General features: G+C 42.6%; 1 pseudogene; it reads left to right on the top strand.

Annotated features, from left to right (window-relative positions):
- The first annotated feature begins 2158 nt into the window (after positions 1-2158).
- LOC101356729 (suppressor of SWI4 1 homolog pseudogene) overlaps positions 2159-6259 on the top strand; it is a 17740-nt pseudogene continuing 13639 nt past the window's right edge.

The following is a 6259-nucleotide window of genomic DNA, read 5'->3' on the forward strand; positions in this document are numbered from 1 at the left end:
GGAGACTGCAAGTCCAAATCAGGGTGTCAGCCATGTTGATTCCTTCTGAGGGCTCTGAGAAAGGAACTGTTCCCTTCTTCTTTCCTAGTTTCTGGTGGCTCCAGGCATTCTTTGACTTGCAGCTACAGTGTCACATGGCATCCTTCCTCTGTCTCCCTGTCTCTGTGTATCTTCTCCTCTTTTACAAGAACACCAGTCATATAGGATTAAGATCCACCTTATGTCAACCTAACTGATAATATCTTCAAAGACCCTGTTTTCAAACAAGCCCACATTTACAGTTATACAGGAATTAGGATTTTAACCTGTCTTTTTGGAGGACACAATTCAATCCTAACACCTACCATCATTAATATTCAAAAGTAAGTATATTTCAATCTCTCTCTTATTCACCTGGTTTTAGCTGAGAGTGATTACTTTGCTTGTGGACAGCACTCTTGTATTCTTCACTCACCACGGCTTATTCAGACAGGGAGGGTAACAAGAGCATGCACCATTTTTTTGAGAGTCATCCTCTCAAGGCAAAGGAGCTCTAGATTAAGAGTAAACAGATTTAAGTGTGTGTTATTTAAAAGGAGTGGGCAAGCTAAGGGCCTCTTTAGCAGGCAGAGCCTAGGCAGTTCCACTTTTGGCAAGAGGGCTACAGCCCCTGACTGCTTTTAAAACACTGGGTCAGGACCTAACGTTGGATCATGTTGTCCATGAGGGCAGGACATGTTGCGGGTCAGACTGCTGACTGAGGGGCAGGTATGTTCCATGTAGGACTGAAAAGCAGGCCTTCCCAAAGCTGAGCAGGAGAGGGCAGGATCCTGACCCTAGAGCCTCTAGCCTGTGGTTCCGGAATTGGCCCATCCCGCTTCATGGAGATCAGCCTCACAGAACCATAGGCTGTCTGTCAGTGCCACAGGGCAGGACTTCAGAAACAATGCATTCTCACCCAGACCCTGTTGCCCCTTCTGCAGGGCAAACACAGGACCCAAGAGGCAAGGAACAGGGTTGGGAAGCTGATGTGGTCTGCTCTCTACAGGCAACCAGCCTCAGAGAGCTTGCCCATTTTCCTGAAGATGTGTCCTTAGGGAAAGACGTCTTGTCATGCGCATGTTTTCATGCCAGTTTTTTCAAACCACAGCTCGAATCCCTCAAAAATGTCTGGCTTAAAAAAGTCCAAAATGTGATTTGCGGGGTTCTACTTGAACCTGAATCATGATGGAGGTGGACCAGCAGCTGTGAAGAGACTGGAGGGACGCTTCTGAGTTTGCTTTTTAGAGCTATTTCTACTTCCAAAGGCAAGTGGGACTATTTCTTCTGTATAAAGGTGCTCCCCACCCTCTCCCACCCCCGATAAAGTTTCACGTAAAACTTTCCCACTTGCCTGGATGAGAAAAACATCTTTAATACAGTTGTACAAATGTGATTTCCTCATTGGTGAATCTCACATTTTTGTGCGTTTGCAAAGAATAAAACTGTTTCTCCTAGTGGCCAAAAATTGTTTATGAAAAGGAAAAGCAGTTTTGGTTTTTGGTGCTTTCTTTCCCAAGAAGGACATGATTTTTTCGGTGGGGAGAAACCACCTCTGTGATACACAGGCAATCTTCACCTACAACTAAATTGGTTTCACACTAAACTTCCCATTTGGACAAGGAAAGCCAGAGCTTACCTGGTGAACTGGTAAAAAATTTTATCCTGGATCAAATTCACGAGGGCCTATAAAGCTTTCAGCCATAAAGGAATTTTCCACAGGATCCAGGAACTACAAAGAAATTAACCCTTCTGCAACGAAATGGGATTAAAAAAAAAAAAAAAAAAAAAAAACCCTCTGAAGCCAAACTGAGAACAAACCATGTCCTCCTAGGGCCCAGTTCTGCCCCTGCTGGCCGGGGTGGCTCCCAGACATCCTTGCTCAGCGGAGCCACCAGGACACTGCGGTTTTATCCTACAAACCAGTCCTCAGCCTCCTCCGCCCCAACACTTGACAGATTCACAGGCGAGATTAAGGCAATGAAGTACCTTCTTATTCAGGGCAAATGACCCTTTCTCTCACATTGAATTTTTGTTTTCTGGGTTTGGGTAAATTGTTTTTTTTTTTTTTTTGTACACACTGTCTCTCATTGTGGAATTGAAGAAATAAAGGGACTACATTATCAGTGAAAAGCGCTGGATGGACCTTCGGGGGCTATTGGTGAGAATAAGGAAGTAGGGTCTTTAAGATTCAGAATCAGCTCAACAGCAATGGATTCTTTTTTTGGGGGGTGGCTGGAGGGGGTGCCTAGAGCCATTTTGCAGGGAAATTGGATCCGAGTGAATTATCCACTAGTCCTGCTGTCTAAGGTGACTGGCAACCACCCTGGTGTCAGTCTTCGTATCTATAAAATGGGGATAATACAGTGGAGTTGCTGCTGAGGATGGCAGCGAGGGAATTGGGTTCCAAAGTGTGTACATAAAGCAAAAAAAGTGTATAATCAAAATTGTTCCTGAAAATCTCCAGCCTGCAACATAACTATTTCTCTGCTTGAGCACCACCAGATGAAGAAGGTGGCTCCATATTAGAGGAGGCTGTGTCTGTCTGTCTGCCTGTCTGTCTGTCTGTTTTTTTCTGTCTCTCTGGGTGGAACACTCACCCGGTAAGAACCCAGAGGGAACAGCTGATTCATAGCTGATGCTGGGGCTGCTCATTCCTGGAGGGAACAGTGCCACTATCTCCTGTCTCTCCTCCTCCCTATTCACCCACCCCACCTGCCAGAGATTGTCTATGGAATTCAGCTAAGTTACATATATATGCAACTAATTAATGCCTATGCATATGCAGAGAGAGAATGGTTTTGTTTATGAATTTGGAAATAATGATTTATATTTTCCTAGTGTTTCAGGGATCATAAGACACTTTTATATATCTATCATCGATTTTCCCCCATGTGTCTGTCAGTTTGTTGTACTGTGGGGACTTACGTGTTGCTGTGATGCTGGAAGCTATGCCACCAGTATTCAGATACCAGCAGGGTCACCCATGCTGGATAGGTATCAGCTGAGCTTCCAGACTAAGACATACTAGCAAGAAAGAACCAGCAGTCTACTTCTGAAAAGAATTAGCCAGTGAGAACCGTATGGATAACAGCAGAACATTGTCTGATACAGTGCTGGAAGATGAGACCAGGTTGGAAGGCACTCAAAAGACGACTGGGGAAGAGCTACCTCCTCAAATTAGAGTTGACCTTAATGACATGGGTGAAATTAAGCTTTGGGGACCTTCATTTGCTGATGTGGCACAACTCAGAATGACAAGAAACAGCTGCAAACGTCCATTAATAATCAGAATGTGAAATGTACAAAGAATGAATCTAAGAAAATTGGAAATTGTCAAAAATGAAATGGAATGCATAAATAACAACATCCTAGGCATTAGTGAGCTGAAATGGACTGGTATTGGCCATTTTGAATCAGACAATCATATGGTCTACTATGCTGGAAATGTCAACTTGAAGAGGAATGGCATTGCATTCATCTCAAAAAGAACATTTCAAGAAATCTATCCTGAAGTACAACGCTGTCAGTGATAGGATAATATCCAAACGCCTACAAGGAAGACCAGTTAATACGACTATTATTGAAATTTACACACCAACTACTAAGGCCAAAGATGAAGAAATTGAAGATTTTTACCAGGTTCTGCAGTCTGAAATTGATCGAACATGCAATCAGGATGCATTGATAATTACTGGTGATTGGAACGTGAAAGTTGGAAACAAAGAAGAAGGATTGGTAGTTGGAAAATGCGGCCTTGGTGATGGAAAGGATGCTCGAGATTGCATGATAGAATTTTGCAAAACCAATGACTTCTTCCTTGCAAATTCCTTTTTTCACCAACATAAATGGCGACTGTCTTAGTCATCTAGTACTGTCATAACAGAAATACCACAAGTGGATGGTTTTAAAGAAGAGAAGTTTATTTCCTCACAGTCAAAGTAGGCTAGAACTCCAAATTCAGGGCGTCAGCTCCAGGGGAAGGCTTTTTCTCTCTGCTGGCCTTCTTCTTTGGTGTTCCCCTAGACTAGGAGCTTCTCTGTGCAGGGACCCCGGTCCAAAGGACGCGCTCTGCTCCCGGCACTGCTTTCTTGATAGTATGAGGTCCCCAACTCTCTGCTTGCTTCCCTTTCCTTTTATCTCTTGCAAGATAAAAGGTGGTGCAGGCCACACCTCAGGGAAACTCCCTTTACATTGGATCAGGGATGTGACCTGGGTAAAGGTGGTGTTACAATCCCACCCTAATCTTCTTTAACATAAAATTACAATCACTAAATGGAGGACAACCTCAAAATTCTGGGAATCATGGCCCAGCCAAACAGATACACACATTTTTGGGGGGACATAATTCAAACCATGACAGCGACTATACATATGGACCTCACCAGAAGGAATACACAGGAATCAAATCGACTACATCTGTGGAAAGAGATGGTGGAAAAGCTCAATATCATCATTCAGAACAAGGCCAGGGACCAACTGTGGAACACACCATCAATTGCTCATATGCAAGTTCAGGTTGAAACTGTAGAAATTTAGAACAAGTCCACGAGAGCCAAAGTAACACCTTGAGTATATCCCACCTGAATTTACAGACCATCTCAAGAATAGATTTCAAGCGTTGAACACTAACGGCTGAAGACCAGACAAGTTGTAGAATGACATCAAGGATGTCATACATGAAGAAAGCAAGAGGTCGTTAAAAAGACAGGAAAGAAACAAAAGACCAAAATGGTTGTCAGAAGAGATTCTGAAACTCGCTCTTGAACATCAAGTAGCTAAAGCAAAAGGAAGAAATGATGAAGTAAAAGAAGTGAACAGAAGATTTCAAAGGGTAGCTCGAGAAGGCAAGGTAAACTATTATAATGACGTGCAAATATCTGGAGATAAAAAACTAAAAAGGAAGAACATGTTTGGCGTTTCTCAAGCTGAAAGAACTGAAGAAAAAATTCAAGCCTCTCGAGTTGCAATAGTGAAGGATTCTATGGTGAAAATATTAAATGATGCAGGAAGCATCAAAGGAAGATGGAAGGAATACACAGAGTCATTATACCAAAAAAAATTGGTAGATGTTCAACCATTTCAAGAGGTAACATATAATCAGGAACCAATGGTACTGAAAGAAGAAGTCCAAGCTTCACTAAGGCAGTGGCAAAAAACAAGTCTCCAGGAATTGACGGAATATCAATTGAGATGTTTCAACAAAGGGATGCAGCACTGGAAGTGCTCACTCATCTCTACCAAGAAATTTGGAAGACAGCTACCTGGCCAACCTACTGGAAGAGATCCATATTTATGCCTATTCCCAAGAAAGGTGATCCAACAGAATGTAAAAATTATCGAACAATATCATAAATATCACAGGCAAGTAAATTTTTCCTGAAGATCATTCAAAAGTGACTCCAGCAGTATATCAACAGAGAACTGCCAGAAATTCAGGCCGAATTCAGAAGAGGACATGGAACCAGGACTATCATTACTGATGTCAGATGGATCCTGGCTGAAAGCAGAGAATACCAGAAAGATGTTTACCTGTGTTTCATTGACTATGCAAAGACATTCAACTGTGTGGGTCATAAAAAATTATGGCTAACATTACAAAGAATGGGAATTCCAGAACACTTTAGTGTACTCATGAGGAACCTGTACATAGATCAAGAGGCAGTTGTTTGAACAGAACACAGGGATACTGCATGGTTTAAAGTCAGGAAAGCTGTGAGTCAGGGTTGTATCCTTTCACCACAGCTATTAAATCTGTATGATGAGCAAATAATCTGAGAAGCTGGACTATATGAAGAAGAACACAGCATCAGGATTGGAGGAAGACTCATTAACAACCTGCGTTATGCAGATGACACAACCTTGCTTGCTGAAAGTGAAAAGGACTTGAAGATCAAAGACCACAGCCTTTAGAGACTTCCAGCAAAATGGCGCTCTAGGCAGAAGCACCATGCCATCCCTCCACATCAAATATCCGAAAAACTAAGCCAAACAGAGAAAACAACAATCCTGAAACCTAAAACATCAAATGAAGAGATAAAGAACTCAGCAAAGCACCAATGGAGTGAGAAAACTGACAGAGAATGGAGAGTGAGGAGAGATACACGCAGAGGTCCCCTATCAGCTAACGTAGCACGGATCCACCATCTAGGACTCCTATCAAAGACCAGCAAATAGGGGGTAGAAGAAAGCAGCTTCACGAAGCTTCCAGCGGGAGACAGAAAAACTGGTAATTTGCAAT

This window comes from Trichechus manatus, unplaced genomic scaffold (genome assembly GCF_000243295.1).
Source record: "Trichechus manatus latirostris isolate Lorelei unplaced genomic scaffold, TriManLat1.0 scaffold00059, whole genome shotgun sequence".
NCBI lineage: Eukaryota > Metazoa > Chordata > Mammalia > Sirenia > Trichechidae > Trichechus > Trichechus manatus.